Source organism: Erpetoichthys calabaricus, chromosome 1 (assembly GCF_900747795.2).
Source record: "Erpetoichthys calabaricus chromosome 1, fErpCal1.3, whole genome shotgun sequence".
In the NCBI taxonomy this organism is placed as follows: Eukaryota; Metazoa; Chordata; class Cladistia; order Polypteriformes; family Polypteridae; genus Erpetoichthys; species Erpetoichthys calabaricus.
This window is the reverse complement of record NC_041394.2, coordinates 260,331,201-260,351,209: the sequence shown is the minus strand read 5'-3', so window position 1 is coordinate 260,351,209 and position 20,009 is coordinate 260,331,201. Positions and strand designations below refer to the sequence as shown.

General features: G+C 38.3%; 1 protein-coding gene and 1 long non-coding RNA gene across 2 annotated transcripts in view; one reads left to right on the top strand and one right to left on the bottom strand.

Moving 5' to 3' along the window:
* The window catches only part of cav2 (caveolin 2), a 516,729-nt gene that overhangs the window by 399,049 nt on the left and 97,671 nt on the right, over window positions 1-20,009 (bottom strand). The gene's annotated exons all lie outside the window — the stretch shown is intronic.
* On the top strand, window positions 47-19,275 carry LOC114661306 (uncharacterized). The gene is made up of 3 exons (XR_003717820.2): window positions 47-291; window positions 1,090-1,223; window positions 16,105-19,275. It is a non-coding gene; the product is annotated as an uncharacterized LOC114661306 (long non-coding RNA).

Sequence of the window (20,009 nt, the reverse complement as noted above, 5' to 3'; positions counted from 1 at the left end):
CGCGTCTGTCGGGGAGGAGTGAGTGAGAAGAGAAGAGAGTCCTCCTCTCGGGGGTCATCTGTCCAGCAGGGAATACTTTCAAAGTTATTAAGAACTTTTGAAAGTGAAACGTTGTGACTTGTAAAATAATTGAAAAGAACCACTCCTGAAGAAAAAGAAAAAAAAGAACCATATTTTTCCAAACTAGTAGAGGTTTTTCGCGTAATGGAAAGGAACATAATACCGTTAGAAAATGATGAACTTATATATATATATGTACTCAACAACAGCAATTGAGGGCTTTTCATTCAGGTAATATACGGCCAGCGCACCCTTCTTTATTTTAATAACAAACCAGATAAATGAGACTGTTTTGTTCCTTTCCACATTTATCCTAACTCTGCTTTGTATAAGTAATTCACCTATACAGTATTTGAACAGCTAATAATCTTTCAGCCCTGAATTTATGTATGGTTTTATATAAAACTATCGTATGATGTTATCACTTGCACGCAACAACTTAACGCTCTTAAAATCCTAGTATTAAAATGGCATTTCCCTGGATTGTTTGGTTGTAGAGTCATTATCTAACAAATAACCATTTCACTCTGGGAAGGGTTCTTTGCTTATGCGTTTCGCTTTTTGGACTTTGAAAAGGTTCCTAATATGTGGACAAAACAGACATCTTTAATTCATTGTAGACTATACACGAAACTTCAAGAAAACCTAAACTTACACGGTGATTTTATGAAGCAAGGGTCCTGTTAAAATCAAGAGCTCACTGGCATTTCACAAATGGGTTACCATCTCTTCATATTTTTTTTTTAACATGTCAGAGATCTAAATGAAAGGTTCTTTCTGAAACCTTCATCATGGTTCTTTTGACAACCAAAAACGGTTCCTTTCTGGCACTGTTTTGAATAATCACTTTGACACCATTGATTTTAAGTGTGAAGATGTTTTCCACAGCAAATATGATCACAGTAACGTTCGATTGCAGTACAATATTAAAATAACTCGGATTGAATTAAGAACAATATTTTATCCATCATTAGCCATTGCAAATCTATTTACATTGATGTCATTTTTTGGATACTCTTTCCTGTGCAGGGTAGCAGTGGGGTACATGAGAAATGTAGCAGGAAACAAAACTGGCACGGAAAACTTCACATGGACCAGGACATGAGCTGACAGCAACGCTCAGCACAGCGCCACCGTGCCGCTCAATTTACTTCATAGGAATGGTAAAAAAAAGACAGAAGTTAAAGTATCTATCTATCTATCTATCTATCTATCTATCTATCTATCTATCTATCTATCTATCTATCTATCTATCTATCTATCTATCTATCTATCTATCTATCTATCTATCTATCTATTTCTAAAAATACGCGTTTTTTAAAAATTAAGTCAATACAAACAGCAGGCAGATGAAGTTCATTCATTGCTCAATAAGTAAACATTAGCGCAATGCCACAAAGTTATTTAACTTTCATCGTCGTGGACTGTACAATTCGTGTAATCATGCACTTATGTGTACCACCGTAGGGAACTTACTATGTGATATCTTGGGAGTGGTAATATTTCTTACAGAGAAGACATAAGCACCTAAATATTTAAACTGCAACCGTAAAAACCTAGAAGAGTGTAAATGAAGCCATGTTAAATGTGTAATTCGTTTAGCTATATTGACATTTGTTTCAGAAATTTAATGTACGCCCCGGTACCCTTAGATTATAAAAGAAAACCCTTAGCTGACTAAACTAAAAAGAAATGTAACGGTATAAATGGAAACTTCTCTAAAGGTCAGCTGCGGCTACTTGGAAAGCGATGACAGCTCTGTAGCCCCCTAGTATTTTCAGCATTGTTCCTTTCTATTCTTTACAATAACTACAGCAATACACTCATTGTCAGTTCCCAGAAGGTTTGCTTTATTACCGGTCGTGCTCCGGTTGAGCACCCTCAGTAATTTGGTGATAAGATCGGAGAGTCGCTTTTCTTTATTATTCGTAGAGTGAAGTAACAGCTTTCAACTATGAACACAGTGTAGGCTGCCTAACATCGTCCTGATCATCTTAAAATAATATTTTGTAGGTAAAGCGCCACAAAAACCCATCATTAATGTGTACATATGTCATACCCAACTCTTATGTGTACAATTCGGCCAAGTTCACGTTCAAGTTTAAAGTTCTTTTATAATACTTGGAGATACTGGCAGGCACTAACTGCTTTAGGTGGTATGTCGCATATCCTGAACTGTAGAGTCAAGCGGCGAGTTGGATGCGGTCCAGTGCCTAGCTAATGGGAGAAAAAAGCACATTGTGAAATATCTGTCCTCTCTTATTCAATGTAAAGCAAATTAACTTAACTTAGAGGATTATTCGATAGAATGCATGCTATAAGTTATTTGAATACACATACAAGATGACTGTGTGTACTTGAAACACAAAAACTGCATATGACACTAAAACTAGTTCATTAGACTTATGAGGGGGTTATTGCCATCTGCTGGTCATCTGTGTGAATTCACTAAGACTTGCGAGTAGAAAATGAAAAGTTCTAAACAGACAGAAAAGGCCCCTTGAATAGCTGGAGGTGTTTCTCATTAGTTCCAGTTAAGTAAGAATACTTAAAAGCAGCAGAAACATCAGCATTGTCAGTTAATTTGTTTCCCAGTCACTGATCACCAGAATGATTTGCTGACCATGTAGAAATTTTTACTGTTCCCTGATTACTAGCATTTATTTGTCCACACTGCTCTCCTGTTTCACCAGGAGGAGATGTAACTTTTACTCTTCATTTACATCACACATTTTTGGCCTATGTGATGATTTGTATTTTAGATCCTGGTCTAGATATAAGTGGCAATAGGAAGTGAATGTCTTTATTTGAACAAGTTCTTTCTCATTGCATCTTTTATAAAGCCCAATCAGGCTTGCCAAAAGTAGAACTGAGGCAAACATTTACTAGCAGGTGGCAGAGACAGAGAGAGAGGGGGAGAGAGAAAGCGAGACAACAGGTGAGAAGGGAGAGTGATGTGGATTTGGAATTTCTGATGTGGGCAGATATGCAAGGCACCCCAGCACACTGACAAGGCCCGAGATGTAATGGGGTTTAGCTTGTTGTCTGTTTCTTCAGTAGTTATCCTTTGTTTATTGCTCATTTGTGGTTCAGTTTATCAACTATTTCTTATGATCTTTGTCTTCTTAACATGTATTCTTGCTGAAGAAAATGGGCTACTTTATCACTATATATTTATGAATCACGTTATAAGAAAGGGCTGCTTTAGCGTTGGGTGGTCAATGATTTTTCCCCTTTACTGTTACTGTCTCACTGAGTCATTGTGAAGTCCAGGCTCTCGGGCTGTCCAGGGCCAACTACCAGATGAGTCCAGATTCAGACTAAAATTATTTATTAAAGCATTAAAGATAGGATGGTCAGGAATAATGAAGAGTACTTCACATGCTATGCACTGCTATGGCAGGGTTGTTAACAATACTGCCGCTCCTCATTGACTTTTCTGTAGTTCTCCTTCAAATTTTCAGCTTGTATTCTGGTCTTTTCTACCTCATTGCCTTCTATATCTACTGCCTCTATAGTGTCTAAATGAATGTTTGAAGGAATGACCTAGAATAACAATATCATTATTGCATAACCCTGAAGTCACCAAAGTCATAGTGCTAAAGCCAGGAGACCATCTAACAGCACCAGGCATTCATTACAATACTGCAGTCTAGGAAGACTGCAGTCCCACAGCAGGATTCTGTCTTCTGACACATTGCAGCATCATGCTACCATTGATGTCTGTCATCCCAGAAGACTGACACAATCTAAAATAAACCCTCTGTCCTTCATGAACTCTACTGTCCTCCCATCCAGACTGTGTTCCTAAAAAGCTTATTGGAAGGAATACCAAATTGTCCTTTGTCTGTCCATTTTGCATTTTTTACTCCAGAGTGCTGAACACACACTATGTGTAACTTAACGGGAACAATTACTTTGAAAAAGATGGAGTGGTAAATGATAAAAACAGTTTATTAGTGAGCAGCCAACATTGGTTCAGACAGTGAGGTTGCTGGAATTCTAAGAGGAGGTAATGCAAACATGTATATTAGAGAAGTGCATAAAGTATTATCTGTGGTGGGCTGGCACCCTGCCCAGGGTTTGTTTCCTGCCTTGCGCCCTGTGTTGGCTGGGATTGGCTCCAGCAGACCCCTGTGACCCTGTAGTTAGGATATAGCAGGTTGGATAATAGAGGATGGATTTAGTATTATTTATTTTGATTTTCAGGAGGCTTTTGCTAAGGTGCCACACATGATGCCAACAGTAAAAGAAAGACAACTAGCAGTTCAAGACGCAGTGCATATGTGGGTAGAGAATTGGCTCAGGAATGGTGATAATTAGGTGATGTTAAAAGTGGTGTCCCTCAGGGATCAGTGCTGGGACTACTGTTAATAGTAATATATATATATATATATATATATATATATATATATATATATATATATATATATATATATATATATATATATATATATATATATATATAAATGATATAGATCAGATTATAAACAAAAAGCTGGTTAATTCTATACGTGAAAAAGCAGATAATGGAGAATCACCTGAAAAATTACAGAGCGACCTAGACAGAATTCATATGTGGGCAAACTGTGGCAGATGAAATTTAATAAAAGGAAATGTATAGTGTTATGCACACAGTTTAAAATGGAAGTATTAGATTTGATTAAACGTGGGAGGTTGGAAATTTAAAAGTTCACTTTATGAGAAGGACCATAGGAGTCATAGTAGACTCTTCACTCTCTACATCAAGCTAATGTGCAGAAGACATCAAGAAAGCTAATAGGATGGTAAGTTATATATCACAATGTGCAATGTGCGGAATATAAGTCATGGGAGGTTATGCTTAAGTTAAATAATGCACTAGGGGTATCTAAACTGTACAACTGTGTGTCTGGAAAAAGTCCAGAGAAGAGGAGCTAGGCTGATTCAAGGAATTAGAGGAGTGAGTTATGAGGAGAGATTGAAGTAGATTAACCTTTTCAGTTTAAATAAGTGGAAAGTAAGAAATGAAAGAATTAAATCTTTAAAAATTATGAAATGAATCAGTACAGTCAATCTCTACTGTTACTGTAAAATGAAGCTTTTGATAAAAATCGTGGGATGCAGATGGAGATTTGTTAAGAGCAGCTTTCGAAAGTTTCTCTTCCCACAGAGAACTGTAGACACATGGAATAAACTACCAAGTAGTGTGGTAGACAGGAGAAATTTAGGGATCTTCAAAACTTGACTCTGTGTCACTTCAGAGAAATTAGGTGGTGTAGAATTGTTGGGAAGCAGAGACATAAGAATCATCAATTATTAGCTTCTGGCGACCAGAATGACTTGCTGACCCTGTAGAAATTTTTACTGTTCCCTTGATTATTAGCATTTCTTTGTCAACACCGTACTCCTGTTTGATCATCCTTCATTTAAATCACACATTTCTGACTTACGTGATGATTTCTGTTTCAGACCCCTGTCCAAATATAAGCGGCAATAAGAAAGGAATATTTTTATTTTAAGAGGTTATTTGTTGGGCTAAATGGCCTGTTCTCATCAAATTTATTCTAATGGTCCAATATTCAAACACATTTAAACTAGTTCAAACTTGTGATGGGCTGGAGCCTATCCTTGCAGCATTGGGAGCAAGGCAAGAACCATTCCTGAATGGGATGTCAACTCATCACAGCACTCATTTCCAAGCATGGGGCCAATTTAGTGTTGTGAATTACTCTAATCTGTACATCTTTAAACAAAAATGGTTTGCATACAAAGGCAAAACTTACAAATATTCTACACAGGCATGACCAGGCCAGGATGGAAGCCCAGCCTTCTGGAGCTGTTTGGCTGCAGTGCTAACTGCTGTCCTACTGTAAATGACTGAAGACAAAAACAAAACTGTTCCATGGTGCCTTTGTCGTTGTTTTGCTGTTGCTAAGCATTATGTTTAATTTCCCCAGAGAGTAGATACCAGAATAAATCATAACACGGCATAACATTTTGAAACCCATTTAATCCAATTCAGAGTCATGGCAGGACAGTAGCATGAGCAGTAAGGTTAGGATGCCAGTGCATTGCAGAGTCCATTCATGCACACACCCACATGAGGCTAGCCAGAGAAAATCTCCCACAGACTCTGAGAATGGGAAAACTCTTATAGCCTGTGGACACTGAGAACAGGATAACTCGTACAGCCTCTTGGCTGGGATGCTGGACCCTTGGAGCCAATCAGAGTTAATCATGCAACATTAAAATGTACTTCTACTACTATGTCAAAGATTAATTGTTCCATTCATTTAAGTCCATTGTCACCTATGCATGTTAATCCCACAGTGTAATTTGTTCCATCTTAAATACAGAGCATAAACGTTTAGTCTGATATTTCATTAAATTTTGCTGTAGTTCAATAGAATCCTTTTTTGTCCTTTTCTTTATACTTAAACACAGATTTCATAAACCCAGGCCTTGCAGCATTTCAACATTTTCAAATGAGTCTGCAAATGAGAAAACATAAAAGAGCTTAAAAGGTACAGGCTACTTTGCATTTGAATAGCAAAAGAGGTAAAAATGCTTTGATTTTGCAAAACACTTCCAAACATATTTAATTCTAGCCAGGTCTGGTGTATGATTTGCTCTGTGCCGAAGGTGCAGATGATGATTCCCACATTAATTAAATCAGGCTCTGGTCATCAGATGCAGAGGCTAGTCTGGTCAAGATGAACAAGAACTTCATATTGGCTGGCGGATTTTATTTGATCTTGATCTAGAGAGGCAGGAGTAGGGAGGAAATGATATGATTGCAATCGGTGGGTTCCACATCAAAACCGCCAGAATAGGAAATCACAGTCAACTGTATCATCCCGATCACAGCGTTTACCATTGCTGTCGCTAACGTTAACATCAGAGGCCTGCAGCACAGCCTGTATAATAAAGATTTCACTAAGTTATGATATCCATGCTTCATGTTGTTTTTTAGGCTTCCAACAGATTAAAAACAAAGTATAAAGTCCCTCAGACATCTTGCTAGGCACCACCCTTTTATAAAACAGAGCTCTGCAAAGTTTGCTTTGGGGCCTAGGTACACATTAACCCAGCAGGTTAGCTGGGCCTTTGCTAAGCCACACCACTTTTTCTTTTTCCTCTGACTGACTCATTTTTTTCTTCATTATTCCAACTTGTTAAGGAATGTACAGTGCATTAGCTACAATACAGCCTGCAAAAACAAACTCTGCTAATAAAGTAAGCAGAGCAAAGGGAAATGTTTGAAAGCCAACTAAAGCTGAAAGGAAAACAGAAGGGATGTAATGTGTGAGCTGAGAATTTGTCTGATGAAAATGTGCCGGAATACATAGTCACCTTAGGTATACCGTCCAGATTGCAAGTTGTACATGTTGGCCATTTCTCCCCTGCATATTAATAGTTTTCTAACCTGCTTTCTTATTGGTGCATACACACACATAGTGGTCATTACATATGTTCTCCCAATGTTTCCTCTTCAGTAAAACAGATGGCAAATACGACTATTAAATAATCTCAGGACCAGAAACTGAAACTGTATCTTAATAAATTGCAGAGTAAACACCGTGTCCAGACAGCTACCGAGGGATTGCTCATGATCAGCTCTCATCTAATAATATATAATGGTTATTATGGTGCTCCTGAATACTTAAGAGGACCTGAGCCAATTGGAAAGAATAAAAAAAAACAACTCCTATGCAGTAAATGTATCCAAGAGTGAACCAGAACAGACAGGAAAATTAGATTTTCATGGCTGGGAAATGGCCTTGTGTAGGTTCCAATGGTTTGCTATCCTTTAGACCTTTAGAGTGTTGTGACTGGGGATGAGTGGTGCAGTGGTTAGTGCTAGTGCCTCATAACATTGAGGAGATGAGTTTGAAATCTGGACCAGTGACCGTGTAGGGTTATTACCTGTGGAAAGCATACCCCCGGACACAGACAGACAGACACCAGAATGTCCAAAACACTCCTTTATTTTCCTTTGAGCACCACAATGCCTTCCTCCAACACTCTTTCTTCTCTCTCTCTTTCTCTTTCTCTTCTTCTTTTCCTTTGACCTCCACTCCCCTCCTCACAAGCTTCGTCTCCTTCCTCCCAACTCTGGCGCAGTTTCTGGAGGGAGGCGGTCCCTTTTATGCTGACCCGGATGAGCTACAGGTGATCCCCCTGATGGCACTTCCTGGTGTGGTGGAAGTGTCAAGAGAGCCCCTGGAAGCACTCCAGGTGCCCCGGGAATTCCTCCAGCAACACTTCCTGGTGTGGCAGAAGTGCTGCCATCCAGTGCTTCACAACCGTCTGGGCGGCCACGTCCTCCGGTAGGGATAAGCGTCCCAGCTCTGGTCCAGTGGCCCATAAGCAGACCCGGGTGGCTGCCCCCTCGTGGTATTGTCCATCACGGGGACCATCCAGGCGTCCCAGCTGGGTAGGGTCCCCATCCATCTGGGACATACCACAATCTGAAGTGACGTATCTGAGGTCATTTGGCCTGGTGTCAGTAAGTATGTCCTGCAGTAAACTGCTGCATTGTCCAGGGTTGATTACTGCCTTGTTCCTAATCAAGTGATCAGAAACCCTGAATTGGATTTATCAAGTTTTTCACAACAGTTCTTTGGAGTTTCCTGTATCCCAAATCTTAATCTACACTTTATTAGAATTTTGTGATTGACCTCTTCGTTCTAAGTTTTTTATTCTGGATGTTATGGGAGAACCCCTTCATTTTGTTGTTTACTAAAAGTAGTATTAAATGAGTTTTGTAGTGGACGGATGGTTGGATTTATGTATTATTTATTTAGGAGATCATATTTCATCCTAATCAGATAATTGGTGACTGGTGGGGAATGGCCAAGTTTTTGATTTAATTCTTTAGGTGATAAGCCCCCCATACTTGTAGCAAATAACAACATGTATATGGAGAAAAAGTATAAGAGCTTTTCTTTCTTCTTTTAGTGTAGAGATTGGCAACTCATGCCACTGAAGCAAGAATATACCGCTATAGCATTTTATTTTGTATGCCTGTTGGGTCTAGAGCTTCTGTGGGTTTTGGTTTATGAGATAACACTTAATTATTCATATAATAACTAAGGTCATTGTTCAACAAGTGTTTTTCCCAATCACCCTTCTAACAGTGCTGTAAATACATTTTTTGAGATGGACTAGTGTTTAAATAGACTCTGGCTGTTTTTAACCCTGTACTATAAAACAGAGCTCGAACGATCAATCAGGTTCTTAGCCAGTCAAGTGCATGTTTGCAACAATTCAGACTACATGACGGGTGATGACAAAGTGTGGTCTTTGAGATGACGCATGTAAAGGAAATAATTAATTAGGAATTCATTTTCATATGTTGTTTTTGATTTAAACTTATTACAAAAATCAATCAAAAACAAGTGACTCTTTTTGTTGTGTATTCCTTATGCGGGATTCAAACAATGCAAAGTGTTTCGGGGTTACAGTCGCTCCTAGCAAAGATCCATCCGGTGGGTTGCTCTAGCCTGTAATGACACCTGTTTCCGGGATGCCCTTGGCTTTATGGCAGCTGGACTGGAAGGGGCGGGGTCAAATGCCCTCACTGGGCAGCTTCTCAGCTCCATGGGGAAAGAAGGATTTATCAACATTAGCAGCAGTGTCTTCTATTGTCTTGGTGAGTTATTACATATCTCAACTAAGCCTGTCAGGAGGTCCTCCGACATGCATGCGTGACACCTGTCATTGACGAGTGTGTTTACTGTGTGTGACAATATGTGATCTCTTCTGCCAACAACTGTTTTAAGTTAAGTAAAATTGTATTTGTTACATACAAATTATACATGCTATACAATATGCAATTAAATGCTTGGATTTAAGAGCTGGGATGAGCATGTTTTATCTTGGTAAGTTTTTGGGATGACCCTATTCTAACTTTGTTATGCAGACTCAGGAAATGTATTGCACCTCAACTCTTGCCCTCTTATCATTACACTCACATAGCCTGGAAGGAGACACCAACTGCAGCCGCAATATACTTGCTCTTGGGACCAAAGGATTCGTTCTGCATCCAGAACTAGTTGCTACTGTGCTTCACTGTCCTTATTAGAGGACATCTTTTCTTTACTTATTTATACCCCAGGTGGAAGGATTGAGCAAATTTTAAATGCCAGCAAGGGGAAAAGACAATAATCTTTTATCAGTCATTATTGTCTTTAACATGCTTAAACATGGTAAAGGTTTGGGGCAGCCAGCCATATAATATGTTCCTGGCTGCAAAATTAAAGAATTGTAGACAATAGCGGTTTACAAGACTGAGTCCAAAACAGAACTGAAATGCTGAGGAGGGGAGTGAGGTTTTATAGGGAGTCTTGGGAAATGACGTCATCCTCGGGGCCGGAACAGGAAGTGACATCTTCAAAGTTGAGGTACCGGAACCTGGTGGGATTTCCCGGGAAAAGTCTGCAGGAAACTTAGAAAGAAAGTCAGTACCATTCTCTAAGCCCTTTAGCTGCCTCCTACTCGCATGTGTGTGACAGTTTGTATGTACACAGTATTTTACATACTGCAAGACCAAAACCTAGCAACTGCACTGACCAATGAGGAAAGACCACCTACCAATGAAAACGTGAGATTATGATCACATGATTTAAATGCTGCCACTGCGTGATTTAAATGGCAGGTGTTGTTGATTCATGAAAAAAACAATATTGTGTACGTGAAGCTCAGAAAAAAATTAAATCTAGAGATCGTTATAGGGGTGAATCATTTCTCAATTTGCCGAAAACCTGAAAGATATGACATCCTAGGTTTTTCCATGTAATTGGTGAGAAATGGATGTAGCAAATCACCATACAGCCTGACTATTTCAGGAGCTTTCATGGATTCTGGCTGACACACCCAATATATGTGGCCTTTAGTTTCTTAAAGTTATATTGCTGCATCACACTCTATGGGCCTTCTTTGTTCTTCCTTCTTCTCCTCCTTTCTTGTTCTTCTTCATTTCTTCCTACTTAAAGCTGACCTTTAAAGCTTGTCAGGGTCAATGTGAACAACCCTAGCCCTCAGCTCACCAATTTGATTTTGACAGACCATATCAGTACATATGCACAAGGCATGCACACACAAAGAGGTTCACTTTTATGTATGTGTAAAGTCCAGAAAATGACCATTAGAACGTGGCCTTTCCATCTTGCAAGACTGCACATTTTACTGTTTTTTGCTAGTTTAGCCTTTGGTCTGCTGCCTTTACTAACACTTCCTACTGAGTTCAAATGTTTAGGTAAAAAAATAATAGTAAAAGTAACAGTTCTATGCTGCAAGTATATTCCAGTCTTTTTAGCTTCAAATATGTCCATCTTTATCTTCTCTTCTTATCATAAATACTCCACCATTATCTTAAAACATTGCTGTGCTACCTCTTAATTCCCACTGATATCAATTATTGAGGTTTGGTACTTTGGAAGCCAAAATATTTCTTGCTTCTTCCTGGAAAGCCCCAGAGCTCTTTGGTGTTTTCCCTTTTACTGTAAACTCATCTCAAACAGTCTATGTCACAGATTAATTCAAATCAGTTGAAAACCTGACTACGTCAACTAAGTTGTTCAAATCCTAAGTTGTTGCTGCCCAACAATACAGCTTTGCTACATTGCAGCTATTTTCTATCTAGATAGTGTGGTACACTATTAGAGATAAAGGTTCTTTAAAGGCATTTTATGGTTCTTTATTGGGTTGTGTCATTCCTCGTGGAACTATTGCACCATTTCATTCTGGGATGGGTTCTTTGCATATTGAAGTTGGTTCTTTGAGCTCTGAAAAACTTCCTAATATGTAGAAAAATAATCTTTAATGAATGGTAGACTACATGCTACACATCTTCTCTCTGACACACTAACACTGAGTACTTTCAGCCAACGAAATATTCATCAGAAGTGTGTCCAGAAACAAGACTGGGTCTCCTTTATACCAACAGCAATACACCTGTATAATGCCTCACTGGTGCTTAGACTACCAAGTCAAAACTTTTCTTTCTTTTTAATTTATAGCTATTCTGGAGTTCAGACCAAAGTGTTTGTGTAAATTTAATTATTTACTTATCTACCTATTTATGCATTTATTTATTCAAAGAGCTTCTGCAAAATGCCAAATTTTACCCTGGGCACAAATAAGGATCTATCTATCTATCTATCTATCTATCTATCTATCTATCTATCTATCTATCTATCTATCTATCTATCTATCTATCTATCTATCTATCTATCTATCTATCTATCTATCTATCTATCTATCTATCTATCTACAGTGCATCCGGAAAGTATTCACAGCGCATCACTTTTTCCACTTTTTGTTATGTTACAGCCTTATTCCTAAATGGATTACATTCATTTTTTCCTCAGAATTCTACACACAACACCCCATAATGACAACGTTAAAAAAGTTTACTTGAAAGTTTTGCAAATTTATTAAAAATAAAAACATTGAGAAAGCACATGTACATAAGTATTCACAGCCTTTGCCATGAAGCTCGAAATTGAGCTCAGGTGCATCCTGTTTCCCCTGATCATCCTTGATATGTTTCTGCAGCGTAATTGGAGTCCACCTGTGGTAAATTCAGTTGACTGGACATGATTTGGAAAGGCACACACCTGTCTATATAAGGTCCCACAGTTGACAGTTCATGTCAGAGCACAAACCAAGTATGAAGTGAAAGGAATTGTCTGTAGACCTCCGAGACAGGATTGTCTAGAGGCACATATCTGGGGAAGGTTACAGAAAAATTTCTGCTGCTTTGAAGGTCCCAATGAGCACAGTGGCCTCCATCATCTGTAAGTGGAAGAAGTTCGAAACCACTAGGACTCTTCCTAGAGCTGGCCGGCCATCTAATCTGAGCGATCGGGGGAGAAGGGCCTAAGATAGGAAGGTGACCAAGAACCCGATGGTCACTCTGTCAGAGCTCCAGAGGTCCTCTGTGGAGAGAGGAGAACCTTCCAGAAGGACAACCATCTCTGCAGCAATCCACCAATCAGGCCTGTATGGTAGAGTGGCCAGACGGAAGCCACTCCTTAGTAAAAGGCACATGGCAGCCCGCCTGGAGTTTGCCTAAAGGCACCTGAAGGACTCTCAGACCATGAGAAAGAAAATTCTCTGGTCTGATGAGACAAAGATTGAACTCTTTGGTGTAAATGCCAGGCGTCACGTTTGGAGGAAACCTGGAATCATCCCTACAGTGAAACATGGTGGTGGAAGCATCATGCTGTAGGGGTGTTTTTCAGCGGCAGGAACTGGGAGACTAGTCAGGATAAAGGGAAAGATGACTGCAGCAATGTACAGAGACATCCTGGATGAAAACCTGCTCCAGAGCGTTCTTGACCTCAGACTGGGGCGACGGTTCATCTTTCAGCAGGACAACGACCCTAAGCACACAGCCAAGATATCAAAGGAGTGGCTTCAGGACAACTCTGTGAATGTCCTTGAGTGGCCCAGCCAGAGCCCAGACTTGAATCCGATTGAACATCTCTGGAGAGATCTTAAAATGGCTGTGCACCGACGCTTTCCATCCAACTTGATGGAGCTTGAGAGGTGCTGCAAAGAGGAATGGGCGAAACTGGCCAAGGATAGGTGTGCTAAGCTTGTGGCATCATATTCAACAAGACTTGAGGCTGTAATTGCTGCCAAAGGTGCATTGACAAAGTATTGAGCAAAGGCTGTGAATACTTATGTACATGTGATTTCTCAGTTTTTTTTATTTTTAATAAATTTGTAAAAACCTCAAGTAAACTTTTTTCACATTGTTATTATGGAGCGTTGTGTGTAGAATTCTGAGGAAAAAAATGAATTTAATCCATTTTGGAATAAGGCTGTAACATAACAAAATGTGGAAAAAGTGATGCGCTGTGAATACTTTCCAGATGCACTCTATCTATCTATCTATCTATCTATCTATCTATCTATCTATCTATCTATCTATCTATCTATCTATCTATCTATCTATCTATCTATCTATCTATCTATCTATCTATCTATCTATCTATCTATCTATCTATCTATCTATCTATCTATCTGTAGAATAGTGATTATGTTTTGTTGTTTATGTACCTTGACAACCACTGTAGTTAAGAAAGTAGGAGGGCGGCATCAAGTAAGGTTTAGATGTGCGTGCAAATATGTTTTTGGTGCACAATAAACTGCTGATAACTTTCAATAATTGTGACCACTCATCATTCAACACTATCCATCTATAATTGCATGGATAAGCAGGGGTGCAGGTCCTAATGATTTACATAGTGAGTGAAGTAAAGTATGAGGTGCATGTTGTTAATAGCAATGTATTAAAAAGGACTTATTGATTGATTAATTGATCACATACACACACCCACACTCACTCATACTAGGCCAGTTTAGGACTCATCAGTTAGTCCAATTTGCATCTCTTTGGAGCTTGGAGATAATCAGAAATCCACACGGATACAAAGAAAACATGTAAATCCATATACACACTCACAGGCCCAGAATGAAACTGAGCTCCTTATTGCTTCAAGGCAACAGCGATAAGCATGGTGCTTCTGTGCCAAACTTTGAATGCACAGTAAATAACAGCAGAAAATGTGATAAACTATAAGAGAACAGCAGAAGTAATCTGATATGCCAAAAAAGATAAAGGGGAGCAGCAGGAGACCAATTCATATAAAATGCAGTCAGTTTAGAAGCAGAGTCTCTTTTATTACAAAGCACCATTCATTCAAGACATCCATGTTCACTATGTGACAGCCTGTTCCTTGCAGTTAAGGCAATGAGGCGAAATAATGTATATGTTTTTGTATGTGTTTTTTTACAATAAAAGATACTCAGATTACCCAGAGCAGACCTGCTCTGTCGCCTCTACACGCTTGTGGAGGTTTGTGTATTTGTCTGAGCTCTGTGTAGGAGTAACTTCCAATGCTTTGCTTTTATGCCCCATAAGGATGTCAACTAGATGATGAAAATTAATATTTGAATGATATTCAAAGCTGCAGTGAGGTGGCGCCCTGCCCAGGGATTTGTTCCTGCTTTGGGCCCTGTGTTGGCTGGGATTGGCTCCAGCAGACCCCTGTGACTGTGTTAGGATATAGCGAGTTGGAAAATGACTGACTGACTGACTGACTGATTTTCAAAGGATGTGTGTGTTTATTTACATACCCTGATGTTACTTCACGTGTTTTATTTCTGAAACAAAAGAGTTTATGCATTTTGGTGCTTGATGATGGACACAACTATTTTACCTGAGGGAATATACAAATCATTCCAGCTATTTAGTACATTTGTGAACTGTTTTAATAAAATACAATTATTATTTGAAACATTACACATTACACATGATCAATGATTGTTGGTGTTATGTAATCATGAGCACCATACATACACACACAAAATCAGAGAATACCTTGGCTGTATTGCACAGAATAAAAAACCTAGAAAGCGCAGGAATTTCGGTAACACAAAGCTAAAGGTCTTTCTGTGCTTTCCCCAGCTTAGAAATATGGCAAAATTAAGGTGCTTTTTAAGCTGAAGTACTTAAAAAAGATTGCTCATTACTTTGTCTCAAGCAGAATTGACTACTGTAATGCTTTATGGTCAGGCTATTCAAATCTTTCACTTGCTGCTCTTAACAAACAGCAGGAAGAATCCTAACTAGGACTAAGAAGTATGAACAACCACATACAGTAACTCCAATGATTAAATCAATTCAATGGCTCCCAATTACGTTTAGAGCTTGCTTTAAAATACTCCTTGTCATATAAAATTACTAGTGCCAGTACTCTAGTAAATTATGCTCTCTTGGGATGCAGACGTTCTCAAAATTCAGAAAATAATCAAAACTAGTTTAGATGGCAGAGTCCTTAGCTATCAGATACCCAAATTCTGGAACAATTGCTTACTAATTTTAGAGAAGCCTCACCAGCATTACAACCAAGAATGTATATTTATTATTTTAGCATAACATTATTATTTTAGTGTTTCTGCTGTGGTTGTTTCGTATTTTTTAATTATTGTAGTAGACTTTTTGATTAACTATTTTTAAGTTTTTCCATGTTCTTCCTTTTTCAGCATCTGCGGTGGCACTTGGCCTGCCTTAGAGAGGATATGTTGTCACATATGATGGGCCTGCTCCAGAAGAAGCTGCCAGTTTGGAGAACAGTTATTTTTCTGGTTCCAACTTTCCACGCTTTTATCTTATGTTATAATATGTTAGGGGCAATCCAAAATGACTCCAAAATAAATGGGGTTTAAGTTCATGTTCAAATGTTGGCAATTCATGACAACATTTATCTCCCTCTTTGTGCCGGCATTGTTGAGATGAAAAGACTTAAAAACCATTTTCTTGAGTCTGGTTGAAGGCACTAAGTTCCTTGGAAATGAGAAATCCTGATCATACCTTTCATGAGAATGGATTCAATCTCCTGAAATTCTTGAAGGCTGTACAGAACAGCAGATTTCATTTGTAAAGTAACCTTCTCAACTGTGTTTTAGGGAAATCATTTATAAACCGGTTGAATAATGATGGCCGTCTAGGAGACCGATTCACTAAAAAGAAACCAATCATAATAGATTGATTCATACAAGAGAGCTGTGACCAATAAGTATGTCTTTTTATAGAAATACACATAGCTGGTGTTAGATTTACCGCTTTCTTTTCCCTCCATATCCTTGCTTTTAGTTTTTTCTGTGTTTTCTTCCATTTTATCTTATATCCATGTTTCCATAATTCAGTCCTCCTGCATGTCACCAAATTTTGCTGTGGTATTAGTTCATATTCTGCAAATGTGTTCTTCAGCTCCCTGTTGTGCTTTTCCTTTTGTAAGATTTGCAGTCTTTGGCCATTTTGTTTTTTTATTTTTCTGTCTTTTTCTTGATTTTATTACATCATCTCATCAAAGATGGCAGTGTTGGACCTTTCCAACAACAAAAGGAGAGACTCAAAAAATGTCTGTTATCGAAAGAAAGCATATTATTTATGGGTTTTTAAAATTTTTTCTTTGGAAGCAAATTGATTGATTATGAATTTGGGTTTTTTGTTTTGGTTTTTAGGAATCCTAATCTCTAGTTATTAAACCCTTCAATTTTTCATGACCTCACTTTTGTACTGCCACAAAATCAAGTTCTGTCATTAAACTAATAACTAATCATGTTGTTTGCACTTTTCACAGATGATCACTACACGCTCCTTTCTTTCCATCACTGCATCATTTCACTTTTTACCTCTTTAATTTAGTGTTGTGCCCTGTAATGGACTGGCTTCTAATTCAAAGATGGTTCTTGACTTGTGTTTGATGCTCTGAGGATCAGTTCTGTCTCCCACAAATCTGAATTGAAATGAATGAAGGGGTATTTTAATTTTTTAAGATGCCAAGTTATGCACAAACTAGATGGCCAATAGGCAGCTAGGAAAGTTGGAATTTGCAGCAGGACAGCTATGGAGTGGCTATAAGTAAACTTTGGAGATCATTCTGAGTGAGCAGACCCCCCTTTATAAAAAGATGGCTTGGTTGATTCCCAAACATAATACAACTTGTTGTTCGAATAGTGCACTCTGGGGTGCCCTTTAAGGAAGAAAAGAAAACTCAGCAGAAACATTCTGCAAGGACACTTCAATTAACCAAATCAGTTTTAGTATCAAATGTTCTTAATCCAGCCAAAAATAACGAGACTCTGAATGAGTCCTTTGCAAAAACGGGCAGTTAATTCTGTCCACACCTAGCGATGCAAGTTAAGCTCCGTACACAAAGCATATCGTATCAACTCTGTAATGCTGCCAAACAAAAATCAGGAAGTTCTTTTTTAAAGAATGGCCTGTATTCCTGATGATAAGCTAGATGGAAGCTAAATAATGTTTTCACAGACGCTTGATACATTTGGTCATAGGCGTTCTTGATTGTTTCACTGGGTGATTTAATTGCAATGGCATATGTTTATGCATATTTCCAGTGTTGCTCATAGGCAGGCAAATTGGGGTTTTTACTGATGATTGGGAGCAGTGATCATTATTTTCAGAAACATAGATATTCAATAAAGTATTGTACTCATACATTACTGAGCGGTATGAAGGGCAGATAGTTCAATGGGAAGTAAGAGGAGGGAGCATCATTTAGGAGATCTTGGAGGTAACTGAATCTCAAGAACACATGATCATGTGTGTAGTATTGAGTGATAAAATAATTCATCATCAACCTATGCACCTTTTGCTCAAGTTTTTATGGTTATCTAAAAGGAGCCTACCCCAGCAACAAAACAGGACTCAAACATGAATTGGATTGATACAGTCATGGGCGTTTCCATGGATGATATTAAGCTGTCTGATCAACCTACAGTAAGATGGAAACACATGAAAATACTAGGACAAGAGATCAATGAGAATTGGGACACTATGAGCTAATTCATGCAATCCATTTAATAGTGGTGTTTCTAAGAAAGAAAGCATTGTGGCTGGTGGCACATTTTATTCTTACTCCAGTTGATTGAGGTCTTTCTGACTGGAGACATAAGTGAAGGACTCTAAGATTTCTGGGCCAACCTCAGATTTTGATCCCATGCAGTACTCCAGCTGAACTCAATGAGTGACAGGCTTACTGCTTGCACACAACAAAGAACATTTCTTTGGACTGTATTTAAAAACCTACTTCAGCATGGAGAGAACATGAAAACTCCATACTGGAGGCCCCATGACAAACATAATTATTATTATTTAAACAGTCACCTTTATCCAAGGCAACTTATAAAGCAAGTTTAATACATACAAGAATAAAGTTGCAAGCATCAAAGCAACAGAGAAAAGAATAATAAAATGAGCACAAGGGGGGTATAATGACTTCATAATTACCTACTACAATAATAAGACAAAAACACACGAAAATCAGTATCCTAAACTGTTTGTCAGTACAACAGCAGCTAACCTATAGGAGAAAGTTTAAGCAGACCCAAAATATTTAATGGAAAGTTGTTTTCTACAATGTAATCTAGGCATTAGGAGTTTTCCACTATGGCACTCTATAATAAAAAAATGAATTGAATGAATCAGTTAGAATGGATCTGTTTGCTTACTCACAATACTTTGCCTCTGAATTAATATTGAGCAGTATTTCTTTCTGTTTAGTGTTTGTCTGTTAATTCTGAGAACTCTGGTTTCGATTCACATATGTACTACCAAATTGATTGAAACTATAAATGTATCCTGTGTGAATGTATATGCTCTGTGAAGGTTGGCTTCTTTAAATCTGCTGCGGCTGGGACACATTCCCTGAAAAGCTGTACAATAAAAAGGAGATTTAATAAATGAATGTATGAATATTCAAATTATTTTGAAATGAACACTTAAAATAATAAAATAATTGAAATATAAATATATTACTATATATATATATATATATATATATATATATATATATATATATATATATATATATATATATATATATATAGTAAACACAGTGATCACAGCACCCCAAGAGGACGTGGCCGTTCCTCCGAAACCCCCTCCTAAACAATGATACAATGCGGAACAAACACAGCTTTTCATCTCCTCTTTGTGGATCAGCTGCTAGCCTGCTACTTGCTGCCATGCCACGTGTTCTGCATGTCGCACATGGTTTCAAACATTTAAAAGATCACACTACAGCTGTCCTAATGTCTCACTACCTTGTCTGTCTTCCCCCAGTCATCCTCTGCTTTTTTCTTTATGCTTTATTATGCTGTACTCAAATAAAGATTCCATTTCTTGAAAACCCTGAATGAACCTGTGCAACTTTGTGACCCAAGTGTGACAAGTGGTACCAGAAGTGGTTGCACAGATGGATCCTCAAGATGATGTGTTTCTTGGGGCTCATCACATTCCGCTTCCTCCGGACCCAGAGGATCTGCCACCTGTACCTGCTGTTCCACCGAAGGACCTGCAGGCGATATGTATATATATATATGTATATATATGTATATATATATATATATATATATATATATAT